Source organism: Vicugna pacos, chromosome 15 (assembly GCF_048564905.1).
Source record: "Vicugna pacos chromosome 15, VicPac4, whole genome shotgun sequence".
In the NCBI taxonomy this organism is placed as follows: Eukaryota; Metazoa; Chordata; class Mammalia; order Artiodactyla; family Camelidae; genus Vicugna; species Vicugna pacos.
The window spans coordinates 26,902,879-26,926,382 of record NC_133001.1 but is presented as its reverse complement, the minus strand read 5'-3'; the positions used below and the strand labels follow the sequence as shown (position 1 = coordinate 26,926,382).

The following is a 23,504-nucleotide window of genomic DNA, read 5'->3' as shown; positions in this document are numbered from 1 at the left end:
ACATTCCCACCAGTAATGTACAAAGGTTCCAATTTTTCCACATCTGCACCAAAACTTGTTTTCTGTTTTTTTCTGGTAATAGCCATGCTAAAGGGTGTGAAGTGGTATCTCACTATAGTTTTGATTTGCATTTTCCTAATGATTAGCAATGCTGAACATCTTATGTGCTTATTGACCATTTGTGTGTTTTCTTTGGAGAAATAAATGTCTATTCATTATTGAATTGGGTTGTTTGGTTTCCATTATTGAGTTTTAGGAGTTCTCTGTATATTCTGGATATTAGTGCCTTATCAAACATGTGATTTGCAAACATTTGCTGTCATTTAGTGGGCTGCCTTTTAGTACTCTGTTAATGGTTTCCTTTGATCTACAAAAGCTTTTAATTTTGATGTAATCCAAATTGTCTGTTTTTCCTTTTGTTGACTGTGCCTGTGCAGTTATGTCCCAGAAATTATTGCCAAATCCACTGTCATGAAGCTTTTCACTTATGTTTTCTTCTAAGAGTTTAATAGTTTAGCTCTCACATTGACATTTAATCTATTTTGAGTTAATTTTGGTAATGGTGTTAAGAGAAGAGGCCAGCTTCATTCTTTTGCAGGAGGAGTCCAGTTTTCCCTGCACCATTTGTTCAATCCCTGATTTCTAAGATCCTGTATCAGTTAGGAATTTTGTTCAGCTTCCAGAAATAGAAACTGCAGTAGCTTAAACACATAAGTTTTTATTGTTTCACATAGAAGAGGCCCATGGGTAGGCTGTGCTCAGCTACTAAGAAGGTTTCATGGGGATCCAGGCTCCTTCTATCTTTCTGACCCATCATGCATGGCTTCCACTGTGGGTGCTGGCACTCCAGCCAATACCTGTGAGTTCCAGGCAGCAGGAAGGAGGAAAGGGGAGGGATAAAAGAGTACCACTTCCTTTTACACTGTATAGCACAGGGAAATATACACAAAATGTTATGATAAATCACAGAGAAAAAAATGTGACAATGAGTGTGTATATGTCCATGTATGACTGAAAAATTGTACTGAACACTGGAATTTGACACAACACTGTAAAATGATTATGAATCAATAAAAATAAAAAAAAAAAAAAAAGAAGCCTAGAGCCTAAACAATTCCATTGAAATCTCATTGGCCAGATCTTAATCACATAGCTGCAAAGGAGTGTGAGAAATGCAGGCTTTTCTCTGGGTACCATACTGTCTCAAATAAAATCAGGACACTCTTACCAAAGAGGAAGGGAGAAGGAATGTTGGCTTACATATTTAGAAGCCTCTGCCTCGGGTACCTCATCTCACCCATCTGAAATTCTGTGGCAATCTGTCCCTTGGAGAAGAAAATGAGAAAATGATCGTAAAGTGCTTAACAGAATGCTTTGTTAGGCCATGTACTCAAAAAATGCTAGCTATTATTTTTTCTTTTATTATTCTCTGATCTCAGGCCTATCCTATATCTGTGCAGAACAGAGAGTTCTCTGCATCAAATGGGAAAACTGCCCCCCGGTTATCTTCCACACCAGTGCTTCCAAGTCTCTGTTTCTCTATCAAGGCCCTATTTTCAACCTGAAGAGGGTGAGGTGGGAGGGGCACAGGTAGCCTGAGGACCAGCATGTTCAGCCACTCTCAGCCTCAGTCTGGCAGATGCTTTTTTTGCCTGGCTGCTGGCTGGGATCTGAGCTCCAGTGGAATGGGGGTCAGGAGGGAAGGGTCATTTGCAGCCCAGGGGCTGGCTGGCTGCCTTGGTGTATGTGCAGGGGTGGGGCTTGTAAAGGTGGTGGAGGAGGTGCTATGCCCCTCCCTGCTCCGCCCTGGCCTATGTGGACACATGGCATAGCAATTAATCCCAGTGGAACAGGGCAGGATAGGAAGGCCTGGAATCTGAACCAGGACCACCTATCAGTTGTGTGGAGGTGTGCAGAACCGAGAGAGAGTGCCAGAAGCTATAGCTGAGCCCAGTGTGGTTACAGAGTCCTTAGGTCACTCAGGTCGATTCCAGAGTGATCGTCAGAGACAGCAGGGCCCCAGACAGCACCCAGCTGGGCTGCGAAAGTCCTTCCTGAGAAAACTGTCTGGACTCCTGTCCTTCAAGCAGAGTCAGCAGGTACTCACTGCAGGGAGAAGAGTGGAGCTGGGGCTGGAACTTATGTCAGAAACAAGGCCACAGGGGGCCATTTAGTAGTAGAAGAGGGGGCCCAAGGTCAGCCCCAGGAGGTGTGATATTAAGAATATTGAATCACAGTATGGCCAGGCAGGGCAGACACAGGACTTCGAACTGGGACAAGGTCCTGGAAGACTCCTACTAGGCCAAGGGCCCACTATATATCTTGTGGAGCATGAGAAGGTCCTAGGGGATGTGGCAGAGGTGCCAGGGGCTCTGGGTTAGCAGATGGCACTCAAGGATGTGGGACTGCAGTTAGTTACTCTTTTGGTTTGGTTTGGAGGTTTTTCAGGGGGACAGGTAATTCAGCTTATTTTTTTTATTTTTTTAAGGGAGGTACTGGTGATTGAACCCAGGACCTCGTGCATGCTAAGCACGCGCTACCACTGAGCTATACCCTCCCCCCTGTTAGTTACTCATTGATATGGACATATTTCAGTATTTTAACCACTGGTACAACTGAAACCATTCATCAGTTAGCCCTGTCCCCAAGAAGACAATAAATCCTGACTTTCCTACAGTCTAGGGTCATTGGGATGGACTGGTTCAGAGCTGAAAGGACAGTGGGTTCCTCACACACACACAGGCACACATTCAGCCCATCTAATTGGCCCCCTCAGTGTAGGGGTTCTGAGTGGACCTGTAGGATTTCTGTCTTGGCTGAATCAGTGCACTGACGGGCAGAGAAGCAGGTGTGGGAGTACCCGGGCTGGTATTTGCTGGAGATATGTGAGCCAGAGGCAAGCGAAGGTCAGATTCTGAGGCAAGGTCAACCTGGAAGGTCAGCTTCTAGGGAGAAGGCGGGGAGCAGGAACAGGAACTGGAACAGAGCCAACAGCAGGGGACAGGTGCCAGGGCCCGGGGATCTCTTGGTGGTGTGCAGGGGGCAAAGCCTATGGCCAAGTCTAGGGTGAGGAGGCTGTTTAGGCCTGACCTCTTGACAGTGCTGCCAGACCCCAGGGAAGAGCTAGGAAGAGGCCACAAGAGTCCACACTAGCCACATTCAAAGCCAACCCGTTCTGCCAGTGATGAGTGAATACACCTCTCCTCAGTGAGAAGCTTAAATAACTGCCAGTTTCAAAGACAGCAGATTTCTGATGGAAGATGGGTGACAGTCAGGAATAACTTCAAGAAGACTTAGACTCAAGGGGACATGGTGGAAAGAGAAATCTGCATGGAACACAGGGGCTCCAGTTTCCTCTGCCATTAACAGGCTGTGTGACCCCAGGTGAGTCACTGCCCATCTCTGGGCATTGCCTCTGCCTGCACTATGAGGGCTTTGGCTTTGGCCTCACAAGGATCTTGAGGGTAGAGATCACGATCAGAGAAGAGCCAGCCTGGAGTGAGTTGAGGAACAGCCAGGCAGGGGCTGCTCAGAGTATATCACAGTGTGATTTAGCTCCACCATCTGGGAAGGCTCCTGAAATTCCCAATCCAGAAAATGCAGTGGGGGAAAGGTTGTTTGAAACTTGGCCTGCTCCCATTAATGCTCAGACATGCATTGAGTCCAGAAGCTAGAGGCAGAATTATCTTCAAGCTAAAGAAGCCTCAGACCTCACAGAGGCCCAAGCTATGTGTTCACATTTTTTTCCTTGTGGAGAGTGTCCCTAAACTGTATAAGCTTCAAGCCCCACAAAGCCTAGCCCTAGCCCTGCCAGTTGCCCTGTGATCTGGAGCCATTATTACAGCAGGTGGAGGACACTGACAAGCACTGTCCTCATCTGATAAGCAATGCCCAGTGGCAGAAAGCAGGAGGCTACACCCGTGGTGGCTTGACATGTACTTATTCACCTGAGCTTGATCAAAAAATAATAATACCACACACAAATATCTCACATTCACCTTCATTATCCTAGTTCATCCTCCCCGCAAGCCTGTGAGTTGGGCCAGACCGGTCTTACCACTTCTCATTTAGATGCCAAAACTGAAGCTCAGAGAAGCTAAGAGGCCTGTTCAAGTCTGCAGCACTGGATGGAGACAAAAGCAAGATGCAAACCCAGGACTTTCTTAGGACCAGCCCAGGGCTCTTCAGTTCCCCAATTCAGGACCAGAGACAGTCATCCTAAAGTAAAGCATAAAACGATTCACCCCAAATCTGCCGGGAGGCTTCTGAGGCACAGACACCTCAATCCTGGTCCCAGGGACAAAGGAGGCATGTGTGGGCATATTGCACAAAACCAAACTTGGAATCGTAGGCCAGTCCCGTCCCCATCATGCCTTAGAGGACGTTAGCCCTGTCTGACATCTTGATCCTGTAACCTCAGAAGCCAGAACCACCCAGCGAAGCCACTCCTGAACTTCGGGAAAAAGAGGATTTTTCCATTTTCCCCATATTTTCTTCCTGAACTTTGTGTTCCTACTCACAACACAAGTCATTTAGATCAGCTATATTTATACTAAATATAAACATAACCGCTCAACCATGGTGTAGTTCAGTTGGCAGTAATTTCTCTACAGTATCCAGACAGTAAACAACAATGAGAGATTCAAGGGCCCAAGATACACACATGAACATACACACACACACACACACACACACACACAATCACACACACGAGCATAAATACACACGCCTCCCTGTGACAACTCCAGTCTCTCAAAGCCACAACTATGTGGAAGAGGGGGATCCAGCCACCACCCCAAATATGAATCAGATCTTTAGACATGGTTTGATCTAGCACGACAACCCCACCCAGGAAACCTCAGGACTAAACTCACCAACCAAAACAACGGACAAGGAAAACAGCTGCAGGGTGAGCTGCCCAGATCCCTTCATTTGCTTTATTCTAACGAGGCCACCTGGGACCCCAGTATAAATAGGACCAGGTCTCATTTGAGAAACTGTGCACGTGGCACCTCTAGGGCAGGGTTTCAAACCTAGGGAGACTGCCAAGGAGCAGTTTGGAGGAACCAGGCTGAACTGTGACCTCGCCTCAGAAAGTGTTGACTGCGCTGTCAAACCGGATCACCCAGGGTACTGGGATTCATTGGAGGGCAGCTTTGAATGTTCCTACAACTTTCTGGCTTCAAAAAGGGGAGCCTTCTCTATTCTCCTGTTATTGAGCGAGATGGACTCTCTTCCAGACCTCTTATAGACTCCAATCAAGTCCTTTCCTTCTTTTCTGATGGGTGAGTCTAGACCCTTCCTATGCTATCCTTGGTGGATTTTCCTTCCTCTGTCTAATCCCTGCTCACTCCTCTGGATCTGCTGCAAACAGGTGCAGTCTGCTCTTCCAAAGTGTCACAACCGGGATTTAGGGTTTGCACTGGGGGTCAGAGAGGGAAATTCCCATTTGATTCCATTGAAAATGTCCTTTATTTTATGGCTTTCGTAGCCGCCAGCCTCCAAGATGGCCATATGATGGTTCCGCTCCTGAGGTTCATGCCCCTGTGTAGTCCCTTCACACCGTGGGCTTCCTTGAGTGATCAACAGAATATTATGGAAATGATGGGATGTAACCTCAGAGCCCCTGCCCTAAAAGACATTGCAGCTTCCCCCTAGAATAACTACTAGGATAACTTGGCAGAGTTCCACATGGCTCTCTGTACCCTGTCCTCTTGGAGCACTTGCTCCAGCAGAAGCCAGCTGCCATGTTGTGAGCAGCCCCATGGAGACGTCCACATGATGATGGCTTGAGACTTTCTGCTAAGAGCTAGCATGAACTTTCCATCCTCCCATCCCCATCATGCCTTAGAGGACTTTAGCCCTGTCTGATGTCTTGATCCTGCAACCTCAGAAGAGACCCAGAGCCAAAACCACCGAGCGAAGCCACTCCTGAATTCCTGGCCAACAGAATATATTTGAGATAATAAATGTTTACTGTTCTAAACCCATAAGTTTGGGGGTAATTTGTTATGCCACATTAGATAACTAATGCAATTAATAATATTATACATCAAACTGAACTGCTTTGCTGTACACCTGAAATTAACATTGCAAATCAACTATACTTCAATAAAAAAATTTTTAATAAAAAATAATAATATTATACAACAAAGCAAAAAGGGACAGAGTACAGAGAACCGTTTAGAACTCTGCCAAATGACGCTCGCTCTGGTGGGACGCCCAGGCCCCCATAGCCTAGTGATGGGCACATAACCCCTGCTTGGCACACTGCACTCTCCACCTCCTTGGCGCCTTTCTAACTGAAGCTTCTGGAAATTTGAGTTGAATTTTTTCTTTCCCTTGCAAATTAGAGCATCCTGAGGTAAGAGGATCTCACACAGAGAAAGGCAGCAAAATGTAGAAAAGATGAGGAGGAGAAAGTTAAGTGCTCTGTACTTTCGTGCAGAGAATATACAAGCAGGAAGTTCCTCGTGCATGTCCTTAACTATGTTTGATGTGAATTCCTGCACACTGCTCTTTTGAAGGGAGAGGGTGATACCATTTGCTTCCATCTATTTAAGTAAGTGGATCAAACTCCGTGTTGGATTTTATGGAGCTGTGTTCTTGTTGTTGTTTTTTTCCCTGATACAATTCAAGAAAAGGGGAAGAAGTCTGTGTCCATGTTCTGCATATGGAACATAGATAGATGTGGGGGCACAAGAGATGGAGGAAATATGGTCCTTCTCTTTCAATAACTTACATCTAAATAGACAATCACCTCTACTGGGAAGAAATATCACAATCACTAGGGCACACCGCACACACTGTCACAGCTTCTGAAGTCCTCTGGCCAGACCTTCCAATCTGAGTCTGAAGTAAACTCAGCCTGTAAACTTCTATGGGAGGCACCTTGTAAAACCCGCATTTGCCATCAACTTTTTAAATCAGTTGCCACTGCCATGTTATATGAAATGCTGAATGTTGAAAGCCATGGTAGCATTCAGTCATTTAGAAAACTGCAGCAGGGAACTCATGGTGCCAGTGCATGGTTTTGAATTTTTCACAGTATTACTTCTCTCCTTTTTAAAAACTGAGATATAATTCACGTACCGTAAAGTTCACCATTTAAAGTATTCAATTCTGTGGTTTTTAATACAAGGTTGCTCAACCATCACTGCCATCCACATTTTCATCACATTCCAAAAAAACCCTGTACCTCAAACTATTAGGTATAAAATAAACTGCAAAGACATATTGTACAACATGGAGAATACAGCCAAAATTTTGTAACTATAAATGGAGTTTAACTCTTTAAAATTGTGAATCACTCTATGGGAGCCCTGTAACATACAATATTGTTCGTCAACTATACTTCAATTTAAAAAAAAGACAATTAAATATAGTTATCTTACCTTTAACATCCTATTAAATATGTCCTAAATATTGGACGAAACCCAAAGAAGAGGTAGAAGACATCAAATGGCATTGCTGACGTGACATCCAACTGTTGAAAGAACACATTCACAATTATGTTATGCTTACATGCTCTTTTGGACATGAACTGATTTGTATCAATGTATATATAAACGCTTACCAGTCACCATGAATTATTTGTTGTTTGTATTTAACAACATTGCCTCCAGCTAAATGTGCATGGTGTCACTGAAAGGTGTATTAGCACCATGAAAACAAGAACACTATTTCGTAGCCTACTTCCAATGAATTTAATTTTCAACTTCATGCATCTCATCGTCTCCTTAAGTGCTGCATTTTCTGAAATTTTTATTGAGCTGTCACATATATTTCAGGGATGGCACGGTTGCTAATGTTAAAATACATTTTAATGGTGTTTTTAATATGGGGCTCTTGCACTGAAAATCAAGTCCATTCTTGATTTTATTTGAAATCATTGGACATTCATTGCAGTGATAGATTTTTATGTTTCAGCCAATTCTCCAGGGTTCAGGGCTGATTTTATTGCTGGTGGTTCATCCAGACTCCTCAGTTCTTTCTACTGCTATCTATTCTGGACCGTATTGCTAACAACAAACTGCTGTGAACGTATCTATCAGAGACTGCAGGCTAAGAGAGAGGAGACAGAAGAAATTAGTCCCATTTACAGTTAATCAGCAGCTCTGATGGAAGAAGGTATTCAAAGTACTATTATGGCTAAAACCCTGGTAACTGAAATGACAACATCACACTTGCATACTTTCCTGATTGCAATGATAACAATAAAAAAATTCCTGTAAGTAAAACTAAATACCCACACCTGCAGCAGTCACTTCCCATTCCTCCCTCCCCTCAGCCCATGGCAACTGCTAATTTCCCTTCTGTCTTTCTAGATTTGCCTATTCTGGACATTTCTTATAAAGGGAATCATGCAAAGTGTGATGTTTTGTGACTGGCTCCTTTCACATAACACGTTTTCAAGGTCCATTCATGTTGTAGCAGAATCAGTACTTCATTTCTTTTTATTGTTGAACAAGATTGCCATTATATAGATATACTCTGTTGAGTGTATCCATTCATCAGTTGATGGACACACCGGTTGTTTCCAATGAGCAGTTTTTTAAAGAGCCTGATCTACATCAAGTTCAAAATTACTATAAATGCTATTTCCTGTCCCTCCTCTCCTTGCCTTAGAACTCCCCCAGGAAGTGGTGACTCTCTCGTTGCAGTGAAGCAGTAGATACCATGTTCTGTAAGCATGAAATCAGGCACATAGCTCTGCATTGATCACAGGAAGTCCCATGTCATGAAATTTTCCCCTAAGGCGTTTTTCTTGGTGTTTGGGGAATGTAGGTATTACTGCAAGTCTACCCCAGCGAGCTTGTTAGAATCCCCCCCACAGCCCTGGGTCCTGCAAAGAAAGCCCTTCACCAGCTCCTGTTTCCAAGCTTATTGATGGCAGATGCTTCTAACCCAGTCATTTAAAGCAAATGACTACCCTGGCCCAGCCTGGAGATGAAGTAGATGACCATTCTTGACTGGCCACACGTGGAGAGGAGGCAGAGCTGTGTGTGAGCAGGAGAGCGAAGCTGATGACCTGGAAAGAGTTCTTTTAAGAAACCACATTATTCATTCAGTCAGCCAGTCATTCTGTAAGTATCCAGCCCTCCTGTGGTCCTGGCCCCGCACCAGGCACTGTTGGGGATAGCATTTTTTTCACTTTCCTTTTTTTTTCCAGAGTCTTTTTCTAAAAATAATTCTTATTTTTTTACTGATGTGTAGAGGATTTACAATGTTAGTTTCAGGTGTACGACAAAGTGATTCAGTTATACATATACATGTTTTTTTCAGATTCTTTTCCATTGTAGCTCATTACAAGAAACTGAATATAGTTCCCTGTGCTATACAGTAGGTCCTTGTTTATCTATTTTATATATAGAAAAATGTTATCTATTGATCCCAAACTGCTAATCTATCTCATCCCCTCTCTTACCCCCTGGTAACCACAGTTTGTTTTCTATGTCTGTGAGTCAATTTCTGGTTTGTAAATACAATTTATATATACATTTTTAGATTTCACATATAAGCGACATCATATGACGTATCACTTTCTTTTAAAGATCTTATGGCCTGGACAGGTAGACTATGAAATATCACAGTAAAAGACAACCAAAAAGCCCCAGCTTCTATAATATAGACAGGAACACTGCTTTGCACACAGAAAAGAAGTGAATATTATGACAGTGAGACCAAAGTCCGAAGTCTTGAAAGGGAAGATAACTCCTGATAAGAGAAGTGTAAAGAAATCACAACTCTGGTTTATTTACTAGGAAATTAAAAAGAAATAGAAAAATCTGGTGTGCCAGTTATTACCTCTTAGCTGCCAACCCACCCTTTCTCCTCTGCCTGTGACACTGGCTGGGCTGCATACAAGCACTTTTCTTCTTTGCCAGCTGCTCCCTGACAGGCTCCACCAGGTAATCAGGTAAGCGCAGGAGCCTGAAGGGCTGGAGCCGGACATGGGATTTGCTCCTTCCTGTTTGCTACCTGTTCCTGACAGCATCACCCCAGCAACACATCCTCACCTGGCGTTCCTTCCAGGAAGCAGCAGAATCACCTTCAGTGCACTTCCCTTGGCGGCATCAGCAGGGTTCAGACAGTAGTCCCTCGTCGGAGGCTAAGCTCCAGCTCCACAGAACCCCTCATCCATGGTCTAAGTTTTAGTCATTCCAACCTCCTTGTTTCCTCAGCCCAGGGCTGGCAGGAGCTTCCCACAGTTCCTACATCTATGACTGGTTAGTATTCTCATTTTGCCTTGTCAGTTACCTTTTTTACAACTCGTCAACAATGATTTATTTTGAACTCTGTTAAAATAAATGGGGTGATTTCCACCTCCTGATGACCTCTTGACTGATTCAGTGGACCCAGACGAGCCGAGACTGATCCTGTTGATTGGGGGTGACCACTCGTGAAGAACCATCCTATTTTGGCCAGGGGATGGCCTGGAGTCAGTGCAGGCAAGACCACAAGCCACAGGAGAGGGTTGCAACCATGCCCTGGGAGCCAGAGTTAGGAAGACTTTCATTCAATAGATAAATTCAGTTTTGTAGGAAGAAATCTCAAGAAGGAATGATTGAATGAATGCTGGGTGGACAGCGTGCAGCCCACTGCAGCCTCTGCATAGACATTCTTGTCTGGATAATAGTTCAGAATCCCGGAAGCCATACTGGGAAGGCTGTACCCATCAGTCTGTTCCTTGTAGTGTCTTTAGTTGAGTACCTGGTAGAGTCCTTACTTATTCTTTTCATGTTTCTTTCAAAAGACTTAATTTCTGACCTAGAGCTTGTAGCAAGTTCAGTCACTTAGACAAAGTGAAAGGATAAACAGATCAGTAAGCAGAAACCACTTATGATAAAACTCACTGACTGGTTAGTTGACTACAGTAACCTATAAGGTCAGAATGCAGAAGAGTAGAATCTTCTATTGGGTGTAATACATGATCATTTCATAGCAATTCTGGAGTAAAAATGTATTCTGGTCTTTTAGCACATTGACAAATCTCAGGGTCCTTCAAATCCATCCAATAAAGTGTGTGTTGCAATTGATACTGGTTGGCAAGAGTATTTTAAATATAGGAAAAAATCTTAAAAATCAATTTGTTGGGGGTTATTATGTCAGTCTACATACCTGAACATGAGTATGTGTCTATCCATCCTAAAAGGCGAACAGCCACTGAGGTGACCCTTTACCTGTTCAGAACTGACTCAGGGGAGTTGAGCTTTTCTTTTTTATTGATAGTTCCTCCCCTTATTGTGAGCTTGATAAACACAGCAGCTCTCACTATCAGTTGAGTGGTAAAAGCATGGAGATTACCAAACCTAAGTATTACCAATACCTAAGTATTTCTAGCAATTTTCTTTTATAAGGCAGAGGAGTAGATTTTGGGGGGCTACCAAACAGCATCTAGGAAGTGCCAAATGAGATTTGCATGTAAACAAGGTTTTGCCAACTTTCTTCTGAATTTCAGGGCAAGGAAACATCAAAAAGAATCATCAGTGGAGATTGAGCACTGCTTTCCAACAGAAGCATTGCTGCTTGATAATAAGGAATACTTGGAGCTTGGCTAACTGGCAAACAAGAGTAACAGTGCAATATTTTAAATAAACACAGCAGACGGTAACATCATTATCATGATTAGGTGATATAGCTCTTTCAGAAGTGAGAAACTTTCAATGTTTGTTTCAAAGCACTATAAATTAAGCTCTCAAGGGAAAATACTCAGCTGGCATAAGGCACCTCTGCTACCTGGGCAGATTACACAGAAAGTAATTTTTTTTACTGCTTTTAGTGAAAATTACACTAAAAACTGCAAGATCAATTTTGAACCATGCATTTTCTCTTCATCACATATAATTTATGTTGTGTACTCATTTTAATATTTATATATTTAAACATACAATTATCAAGTTAGATCACAATCTTAGTTTTAAGATATAATTAACCTTACATTACAAGACAAAGTATAATATATATTGTATCGACTTTACCACTTCATTGTTTTTTTTTTTTTAAAGGTAAAACCTAGGCTTGGAGACTCAGTACTTTTCTATCTCTCTGTGAATTTTAATTTTCTTAATAATATTCCAAGTAGCCAAACACTTCTCACTAATTAATTATAATATTAGTCTAAAGTCTTAAGGTTGTTTGAGGATCTTATAAATTATGTTTAAGTTGCAATTACAAAATAACACAATCATTGTTAATATTAAAAGTTTGTCAGAGAGATGACAGAAATTTTCTACGGATATTGAAAGTGAAGTAATGAAATCCAAAAGATTTGAAGCATTGTCTGAAATTCACAAGAACCAATCCATTTCTTTTCTTTTTCACTAACACATTTGTTGTCATCATTCAATTTAGTTGAATGCACATATTTACATTCTCATAACCTGATATATTTTGTTGAAATAATAATTTGTCTAACCCATATAACCAGTATCAAAAAATCAGAAAGTCCAAATTAATTAGGTTTTCCAAAACAAAACAAAACAAAAAAAAACCCCCAAAATCTTACCTAAAATGAGATGTACATTTATATTACACTCCACACCGTGATAAAATCAGGGTAAAGCGTACAACTGTTTTTAAACCAAAATTATCAAATCAGTCTTATCTGCTCAAGGATTCATCTTATAGGAGTATTGGTGAATATGGATCCAGATATAATTCTGCATTCATTTATCAAATGTTTAAAATACTTCACAGAAGTTTCCTTAGTGTTTTTTAAATGACAACATATTGACTATATTTTCTAATTTTCTGTATTCATATTCAAAATGCTTTTACATTTGAGACCTTGATCCTGAACAGACTGCCCCTCCCAGGACTAGCTAATTCCTAGAAGGCAAACACCCTCTGCAAATACACCTTTGATATATATATACCAACATATCCAGTGCCCACACCCTCAACCATCTCTTTTATTAAACTGTCACACACCAAGTCAATATTCCCCTGGCACTAAGTCACCTCAGGGTTAGATGCCAGACAACTAGGGACTACCTCTACAGCCCAGAGCCCACCAAAATCATTTAAACTAACTAATCTTAAACTGACTTGACATACCTACCCTGCTTTGCCCATTCCTTCCCATGAAAACACCAATAAAGGAGGTCATGCTCCTTCCTCCTGTCTCCTGACTGACCCTGGTGCTTCCCCATGTCGCCCTGCACAGCATGCCCTGACTCCCGTTTCTAGGGTTCTGTGAGTATAAACTTCTAGCCATGACGATCACTTCTGTGTTTTCATGTCTTACTATACTTGATTGAAACAAATCCTTGGTACATTTTTAGAATAGAGTGCTGATTGTTAGCTTAATACTATTTGCCTTTCTTTTCATTCTTTTGAGCTCCCTATAATGAGTACAAATGATAGAGTCCTAGGATGTGTTAATCTAGCTTCCCCCAACAAAGCCAATCACCGATACGCAGGGCTTCAATTACAGTTGGTCATAAATGGTTCATTCTTTTTCCTCTGGGGAAGGGCAATGTTACTGATGCACAAATAAGCACCACAAACATCAGTACTGTAACTTCAGCCATGGGTCAGATGCAAAGGCCAACACTGACACACGTGCCTCCAGAAAAAAACAAACAAAAATAAACTTCTGCAGGTAAACAACTGTGAGACCACAGAGCTGGACAGATAGAAACTGTAAGCCACTACTTTCTCCCCACCCACTCTGGGGATCTTTCATGGTTCCATCCCATAGAACTCTTTAAACAAAGACGCATGAACAAAAGCCTGCAAGCCCAGGTCTCTACTTCACCTTTGGAAGCTTTCTCAGACCTCCTAGCACAAACCATGGTACCACAGACCCTTACCCAGGCTTCCAGCCTTTAATCTGGAAAACAAGCATTTAACCTCCAACATCATCTACCAGGTCTTTTCTCTGGTCAGCACTTCTGGGACCCAGACCACACCTTTCAAATTCTCCTCTGAAAGCCAAAAGCCAGGTCCTACCAGTTCCCAATAGGCAGATAGACATGACTTGAAGAATTGCATTTTCTGTTTCTAATTTTTGAAAGACAAAGACATCTTAACAGATAGGTAGGTGTAATCATCAGACTTTGATGCATAAGAGCAGTGAAAATGACCCAAATTTGCCATATCCTTGCATAAATTCACTGGTTGGTTGAAGTAATCCTGAAACAGGTAGGCTGGGGAGGATCAAAGGATCTCAAAATTATATTTTCTGTTGGATCTTGGTCTAGGGGCTGCTGTCTACTTTAGGGAGCCCTTGGGGGAGCAGCAGTGAGACAGGCAGGGACCTGGGACCCTTTATCAGTGTACTTGCACTTACACCTGGACAAACATCTCGAGCAACAGAAAACAAAGAAACTATAGGGGATTAAAAATAACAACATGCATGCTGCAGTTGGGGCAGTTATGAACAACAAGATGCAAAAAGGGCACAGATCAAATGCTACTTCAGAGGTGCTGGGAGCAAAAGCAGGGTACTGCATATGATCCTGCACACAGCACCACCAAGGGGCTGCGCAGAGCACCTAAGGCACCCCTCCAGCCCAACACTCAACTTATTTAAAGAATCGGCCCACTCTCCTCAGAAAGCGAACAAGAGCACCTGTCTCTTGTTCTTGCTCCCCCGTGCTGCTGTACGAGTCCCAGTAAAGCCTTGCCTGAATGCTTCGTCTGGCCTTTTATCAATTTCTATTGATTAGAGTCCAAGGATTCTGGTTGGTAACAGTAAGACCTCCCGAAACTGTTAAATTGCTGAAATAACAATAATAATCAATTGTTCATCACATAAAGTTATATTCTTTCAGAGACTCAGCTGACCCTCAGCTGGGCCTGTTAGGGTATGTTCTCATATGATATTAAAAGTCACACAAACATCTGTTTTATTTCCAAGTTTTGTTTTATTTTCCCTGAACAAAACTTCCTTTCTGGAAAGTAGAAGCAGCAACTTTGACTGCTGGATTTTCTGGTTCCTAAGAAATGAGAAACTATTACCAGATAATTTAATAAATAACATAGTCAGATGCTTAAGTGTTTGTAGGCTCTGAGTTCAAAATTCTACCTCTTAGAGGCTATTCTATGGAAGGATTCAGAGCTACATGTACCCAAAGCTTCATGCCCCAAGATGTTTATCTCAGTGCCCTTGACCACAAGGAAAAATAGTGAATAGTCTAAAGGATTGGCTAATGACATGCAGTAGAAGGCTTCGACTCCTTCAACAGGCTTCACTTTGTTCTGACTCCACTCCTTACCTGTTGAATCTGCCCTCAACTCCAGCCTTTACTTCCAGGTCTGTAAAATTAGGACTAACGATACTGGATCACACAATATGCAGATGTGTTTAGGCACTGCTAAAGCAGAGACACCAGAGACAGTTCTTTTGAAGAAATGTAATATTTGGTGGTAGGAGGGGAAGGGGAAAGCACTTAAACTTTCTTACATTAATTTTGTGTTTTGTTTTTTAGTTATGAATAGTATGGTGGTCCCATGATCATGTTTGTTAGGGAGGAAAAACTCCCTCTCTTCCTTCTTAGGTTCTAAATGTGAAAGCCAGCAAATTAAACTGACAAAAAGCAGATTAGCAGAAGAAAAGATGAATTATAAACACATTTGTATGGGATTTCACAAAGAAGTGTGATTCAAAGAAGCAGTCCAAATTGGGGGCTTATCTACCAAATTAATCAGTCGATCTAAGAAAGAAATGGAAAATTTTCTTCTAGCCAAACTGAGGATTATAATCCAGAAACAGCCCCTCAGAAAGCCTGGAGAACTGTTCCACCCATTAGAGATCAAAGCATAGTTACATGTTTTTTTGAGACAGCAGAGCTGTACGTTAAATGAGGTATTATTAACAGTGTACACAATCCAGATCTACACATACAAGAGCAGTGGGTCACAGGTCATCTAGGCCCCTTACAAGATTAAGAAGATTATCTCCTACATAATTGTGACCCTTGATGAGATAAGAAGGAATGTTATCTCCTAAGGAGATCTGGTTAATGCAGATGCACAACACACACTAAAGGGGAGGCAGGAGGCCCAAATAGGCAAAGAAAAAAATTATGTTTAAATTTTTCTCATCTTGCCATAAAATATGAATTTTATTTCATCACACCTTAAGAAGTGAATGGAAGAGGGAGAAAGACACTGCATAGGAAAGAAAAATGGGCCCTTAAGCAAGTGGATGGGAGATGTGATTGTTTGGTGATAATGTCTCTTTGGGTGTGGTGCTGACTTCTCTCAAAAGATTCCAGTTGCTCCTGGAAAGGAGGTTTATGACAGTTGAGTTCTTTTGAGTTATTTTGGGAGTCTCCGCTTTTAGGCAGATAAGGGATTTCAGGAACTCAAAATATTCCCAATCTAATTCAAAAAAATTTTATAGCATAATTACAAAGGCTTGAAAGAGGATCCCTTCCATCTTCTCTTAGGCAGGGCCTCCAGCGTTCATGAGTGCGCTTTGTCAGTGATTGGGTGGTACAGGGAAAAGCTACCTGAGAATTTGGGAGTAAGGACACCAGATGTTGACCTGAAAATCCTGTGACTAATGGATCAGAGAACAGATATGCAAAGTCACCAAAAGAGGCTCAGCTGGCTGGCAGGACTTGACTGCAACCTGATTAAATATATTAACATATGGAAAGAAGTGTCATTTGGAAGGAGGGCTGAGTTTTCTCCCCCCAAATAATTACCTGCCCCCTGACGGTTTGCCTTTAAAGCAGACTGTCCACAAATGTTTATGAACTTGAATTGGAAAGGAAATGAACAATATCTCCACGTATTGACCGCCAGAATGCCAGGCTTTATGCTAAAGGTCTTTAGTACATTATCTTATTTGAGTCTCACGATGGCTAAGGCCAGTATTATCAACCTATTTAACAAATGTTTAGAGAAACACATGTGTTGCCCAAGTGATAGTCCAAGCTATAAGGTGGCAGAACAAAGACCAGACCTCAGAATCCAAGCTCCTGACTTCCATGCTGCCATAGGCCAGTCTCCATTCCAGGTATCCTTCACCTGGATCTTGAGTGGTTTTCTGGGATTCCCGCAACCCAAGTTCCTGTTCATTTTGACAGTGAACCAAAGAAGTGGGAAGTAAACTTGGCTCTCCTACCTCCCTTTTGGATGACCCAAAAGAACATAAATTTTGCAGGGTCTTTAGCATCTGAGCTGTCTAAAACCTTGGAAGTGTCAAACCAGTATCACTGTGGAAGAGAAGCAGAAAGTCTCTGTCTGAGCCCTGATTCTGCAAGCGACTACCTGGGTGATATGAGAGAAGTCACTAAGCCTCTCTGGTCCTAATTTTCTCATTTTAAAATGAGAGCAGTAGACCAGATTGCATCTAACCAGGTCAGCACTATCACCCTGGGATTCTGTAGTTCAATCATAAGGGTAAAATCTCTATAAGGGTAGAGGTTGCAAGGAGAGAGGCAGATTCCTCACTAAAGTGTTTCTATTTCCAGTGATGGAGCTATTTTTATATTTGATCTGGTTCTCTCATGCATGTTGCATGTTGTGGGATGGTTTTCTGGGTCAATCTTTCTCAAATAAACTGTCATGTAATCCATGACCAGGACAGTTGCCACTGTAATGAGTTAACACCTTTTCCCCACATTAACACTGGCTCTTTTGAAATTGCTTTGCCCCAGTTACATGACCAGTCTTCAAAGAGCTGTGATGTAGGGGATCCACCTGTCTGGGGTTTCAAAGGGGTATCCTGGAGGGAGTGGTGCAGAGTTTCTCCTCTATCCTTTATTCATGCATTCATTCAGTACTTTGTTTTTCTTGCGTGCTTACTTTGTGCTAGGAACTTAGAATACAACAGTGAACAAAGAATAGACAGAACCCCTACCACCAAGAAGCTTTCACTGGTGGAGAAAACATTAATCAAATAATCATACAAAGTTTAATTGTACTGTTATGTGTGCTACAAAAGAAAAGCACAGGATGCCCTGAGAGCCTAAAACTGGGAGGCCAGAGAAGGCTTCCTTTGGGAGGAACTGTTTGAACTGAGTTCTAAGAATGAGTGGTAGTTAACAGGTGCCAAGGGAAGGGAAGAGAATTCTTGGAAAAGGAAAGAGCATGGGCGGGTCTGTAGAAGGAGGAATTATGAGACTAAAAGGAAGCCAGCGTGGTAGAGCACAGAGAAAAAGAGGGCATCAGGGAACAAAAACTTTTCCTCTACCCTCTTAGGTTCAGTCATGAGTGGGCCTGTGAATTAAACTAACAAAAGATAGATTAACAGGAGAAAAGAAATTAGCCATAGGCATAGTGGAGATTCCAAAAGTAGTAGCTCAGTAAATGGTTAAAGTTATAGGCTTATAGACCTAACTTAGTAAGGAAAAGGGGAGAAAAGGCCACTCTGGGGAGAACAAAGGGGTTTCTCTAGAAAAGACAAATAGCTTTCCAGAAATACAAATGGGGCGTAAGAAAAGTTTGTGATAATGCTTATTTATGCAGATACAAGCGGTCTTTTTGACTTCTTCATGGTCGTAAAACTTTCCCAGGGAGGGGATTATGGTAGGTTTACTCTTGGTCTCCTCAGGAGTAAAAGTTACCCTCAAGAAGGAATTTGTGGCAGTTTCATTTCCCAGAAATCTCTGTTTTTATTAAAGAAGGGAAGAAGGCTTCTTACTGCACTTGTTGAATCCTCAATGTCCTCAGCTTGAAATAATCTTCATACCAACTCTGGGGTTCAAGATGGGTCCCCACAGGAGGTGATGCTGGAGAGGTAGCTGGGGCTAGATGACCCACAACAAAACACGGTAAACTATGTTAATTTCACCCTTTTCCTTAGAACAATAGGAAGAACGGAAGGGTTTTAAGCAGCGAGAACTACTGGATTAGATTGCATTTGTTAAACTTGGGGTGCATTTAAGAACTCCAAGAATCGATGTTGAATAGGCAGCTAGCCGGATGTGCCAGTTTGAAACTCAGAAGAGAGCTCTAAAGATCCTTGTATGAGTCATCTACATATAGATGGTAATTATAGACTAGTGTGCAGAAGAGATCACCTAAGGAGAGAACGTATAGGAACAAAATGTTCCTTCCTACCCACCTGTAAAAGAAAGAAAGAAAACAGAGAGAGTGAAAGAAAAGAAAAAGTTGTAGGGAAGGGAGACTAGGGTGCAGGAAAGCAACACATTTCTAGGTTTGCAGATAGGATCTCTGTGAAACTGTATTATTTCTATTACTTCATTGCAACTTGGACCTTGGATTTGTCTCCTTATGTGACAAGTGGAATTAAAAATCCCTACTTCAGCTACTTTAAAGGGACTGTTGGAACTCAAACGAGTAAGAAAAAATTTTGAAAATACAAGGTTTTATAATACTATTTTTGGTGCTATTATTACTAGCACCAATAATGGTATCATTGTTGCCTGAGAAGGGAAGGAAAGTGAAGCAGAGAAAATTCATTTCTTGTAAGCTTACTAATATACTACACCGTGCCAGTCAATTTGCATTATTAATCTTCACTACAAAGATAACAAGGTAGGTACAATATCCCCATTTTACAGATGAGAAGCTAAGCTGAGGCTGAGCAAGGTAAAGAGATTGCCTAAAGTTTCATAGCTAGGACAAAATAGAACTGAGGTTCACATTCACATCTGATACCATGGCCCACGCTTTAAAAAAAAAAGTTTTCTCCCCTACTGTGCAAACTACCCCCTCCACCCCACTCCACACACACAGATTTTTCAGCTCAAACAGTGTAATACAATCAAAGTGAATATCGAATGTCACAGGGTCATAAGATCTGAACTGTACCACTCCCCTAGCCTCCTCTAGATGGGTAAATCTATTGTTCTTCTGAACAATTGGGGAATGAAGAATAAGGTCAGCTTGGGTGCCCTGCTGCCCTGCTGCTGTGCATGCAGTTTGACAAATAGTGTTACATTATTTATTGACTCATCTATGTCATCACAGACTCTTTACATGAAACATTGGCAGCTGTTTATCTAAAGAGCTGGAAATGTATAAAATCCCCATCTCTGGGCCATGCAGATCAAATCCCATTGCATCAAAGGTAATTTTTCAAGCCTCAACCAGTTGGGTTTCTGATAGCATAGGAACAGCTCTCAATGAACAGCAAGGAACTTTGGACAGTAAGGGTGGGTAGTTATTCAACAATGATATATGAGAACATTAACACTACAGAGGAGATATATATGTATGTGTATAGCCTGCCCTCAAGGAGCTTATGCTCTAGATATCATGTATCAGCCATCCTACCAGGCATCATAAGTGAGAAATAGCTGGTCTTGTTTCAGAGAGAGGTCATAGAGCTTATGTGACTAGGGAGGTTGAGGACAAATTCACAGGAAAGTTGCTGCTTGAGTTTTGAAGAAAAGGCAAGGCTCAGATGGGCATGTAGGAACATTCCAGGCAGAAGGAACCACAGGAACAAGGCACAAAGGTTGGAAATTAGAAAGGCAGGTTTAAGAATGGAGGCAGGGCCCACGTGGGAGAAGCAGCAGTGCTAGTTGGGGAGCTTGCTTCACTTAGTAACATAATCTCTAGGTCTACCCATATCACTGCAAATGGCATTATTTCATTTTTTATGGCTGAGTAGTATGCCTTGTGTGTGCACGCGTGCGTGCACATGCACGTGTTTATCTTCTTTATTTTCAGTTTTATTAGGTAGAACTGTTACAATTTGACTGCACATATACAATATATTGCATATAAACAATATACTGCATATATTTTTTAAATTTATACATATGGACTGTTCATTATTTCTAATAACGTTTACAGCTTTAGCTTTTTAAACTTACATAGTTATCAAAGGAATAAAACCAACCATAAAATAAGAATTCAAAAAGATACATACACTCCGCTATTAACAGCAACATTATTTACAATTGCCAAGATATGGAAGCATCCTAAGTGCACATTAATAGATGAATGGATAAAGATGATGCAGCATATTATATATATCTTCTTTATCCAATCATCATGGACATTTAAATTGCTTCCATGTCTTAGCTATTGTAAATAGTGCTGCTATGAACATTAAGATGTATGTATCTTTTCAAATCAGAGTTTTATGTCTTTTCCGAGAGTAGGATTGCTGGATCATATGATAACTCTATTTTTTAAGAAACCTCCATGCTGGCCTCCATAGTGGCTGCACCAGTTCACATTCCCAACAACAGTGTAGGAGGGTTCCCTTTTCCCCACATTCTCTCCAGCATTATTTCTATACTTTTTGTTGATGGTCATTCTGACTGGTGTGAGGCAATATCTCATCATAGTTTTAATTTATTTTTAAAATACACTTTTTTAAAAGACAACACTATTGCACACTTAACAGACTAGAATATATAGTGTAAACATAACTTTTATATCCACTGGGAAACCAAAAAAAAAAAAATTTAGGTGACTCACTTTGTGGCAGTAACCACTTCATTGCCGTGGTCTGGAACCAAACCCGAAGTTATCTCCAAGGTACGCCTGTATTTATTAGCCTTAAAGGCATTACCAGCCCAGCGAGAGAAAGCTGAGGCTCAGAGACGGAACATGATCTGTAAGGACACACAGATGGGAATGTGTTTGGTGAGACTCTGAACCTACCTCAGTATGTCTCCTTAACACCTGAACTTTCATACCACATCCATACTCAGCAGTCAGGCCTGTCTATGTGGGAAGCTGACATGCGTCTCTGACTTTCACAAGAAACCCGTCTCCATTGTGATTTCCTTCACATTAACCCTGGGAACTTGCAGCATCTTGTCTGAGTTCCCTCCCTGAATACTTCCATCTAGTAGCAGCTGAGAACCTATGACTTCTCCCTTCCTGCTTTTAAAAAGAAAAATTTCTGTAGAAAATTAGGAAAATCCTGAAATGCACAGGAGGCAATTAAAAAAATAATAATCCATAATTACAATGTTGCAGACAAATGTGTTACAGCTAGGTGTTACAGCTCAGTTGTGACACCAACCTGGTTCCCTACGAGACACCAAGCAGCACTTGGAAAGATGAGGAACTCAGGTTTATCACACCAACGACCCAGAAGAGTTAACACTTCAAACTCTGGACCCCGTCTGTAGGGTTACACAGGCCTTTTATAGGCTGCCAGTTTTACACTTTGCAACATCATATGCAAATAAAGTACAATAGAAGTTGACCAACCAGAAACAAGCTTTGTAGAAATAGACCAATCAGAAGTGAGCTCCATGCAAATAAAGTACTACAAATGGACCAATCAGAAGTTAGGGAGATGGACCAATCAGAAGTGAGAGTAATAACCAATCAGAAGTGAGAGTAATAACCAATCAGGAGTGAGAGTAATAACCAATCAGAAGTGAGAATAATAACCAATCAGGAGTGAGCTCAGGGAACCAATAGAATTCTAGGTGTAAGTTAGCCCCTTTAGAGGCAAAACGTGAGATAAAGCGTCTGGGCCAGGGACCCAGACGCTAGTGAGAGGAGAGCAGTGGCCCCGCGTAGGGGTCCTGCCGGTCTTTTTATGGGGCTTCCCGCTTCAGCAAAACCTTAAGATGAACCTTTTAAACGGCTTGACCAATTTCCTTCGCATATAGTGTGTTTTTCACAGGCCTGTTGATCCAGCCTTTGCACCAGTTCCTGTCCCAGATGGTGGTAGTGTTCACAGGCAGAGTCACACAAGGAGCTGCGGTCGGAAGGCCCAAAAACAATAACCAGCACCCCCTACATCCTAGAAGCTTCTCCTCTCATGGGTGAGGACTTTCCCAAAGTGGCCCCCACAACGCTATGTCCTGTCATCTTCCAGCCTCAAATGAAAGTCAGAATTTTGGAACCAACTTTTGGAGAAATTTGGAGCATTGATACACAAAAATAGGTGCACACTTTCCTCCCTGAGCTTCTTATCCTGAGCATAAAGCTGATTTGGTTCAAATCTGAGCCTGGCACCCCACACAGGCTAAAATGGGGTGTATATTCACAGCCCTAGTAATTATCCAGGTTGTAAATCACCCAGTCTTTATTCTTCTAGACTAACAGAAATAGAATGTGAACTACATGCGTAATTTTAAATTTTCTAGTAGTCACGAAAAGTAAAAAGGAACAAGTGAGATGAACTTGAATAACATTTTATTAACCCAACATATCCAAAATATTTCATCGGCATGGAACAATATTAAAAATATCATTAAAGAGCTATTTCATATTCCTTTTTTGTTCTGAGTCTTTTGACATCTGGTGTGCATTTTATCCTTAAAGCACATCTCAGTTTGGAGTAGTCACATTCCAAGTGCTCAGTAGCCATAAGTGGCCAGTGGCTGCCATGCTGGACAACGTAGTTCCAGACCAACTTTAGCTCCATTTAGTGACCTGCAGCAGCCTCCCTAACCACATCCCCATTCTCCAGTCATTTCCCAGCTGGTCCTGAATGCTCCAAGGGTGGGAGAAGAGAAGAAATGATCTTTTCACACCGTGGAGGGGTCCTGCCCTCCAGCATAGTGGTAGGCGAGAAACAGAAGCAGATGAGAGTCTCTGCAAGTCTGGTGATGGTGTGTTGAGCATCATCTAAGCATGTGAGTCCAGATCGTCCT

General features: G+C 41.8%; 1 long non-coding RNA gene across 1 annotated transcript; it reads right to left on the bottom strand.

Moving 5' to 3' along the window:
- Window positions 1-698: 698 nt before the first annotated feature.
- Window positions 699-21,988, bottom strand: LOC116277901 (uncharacterized). The gene is made up of 4 exons (XR_012059324.1): window positions 21,914-21,988; window positions 7,395-7,486; window positions 1,261-1,325; window positions 699-857 (listed from the first exon to the last, which is right to left on the bottom strand). It is a non-coding gene; the product is annotated as an uncharacterized lncRNA (long non-coding RNA).
- Window positions 21,989-23,504: the final 1,516 nt, after the last annotated feature.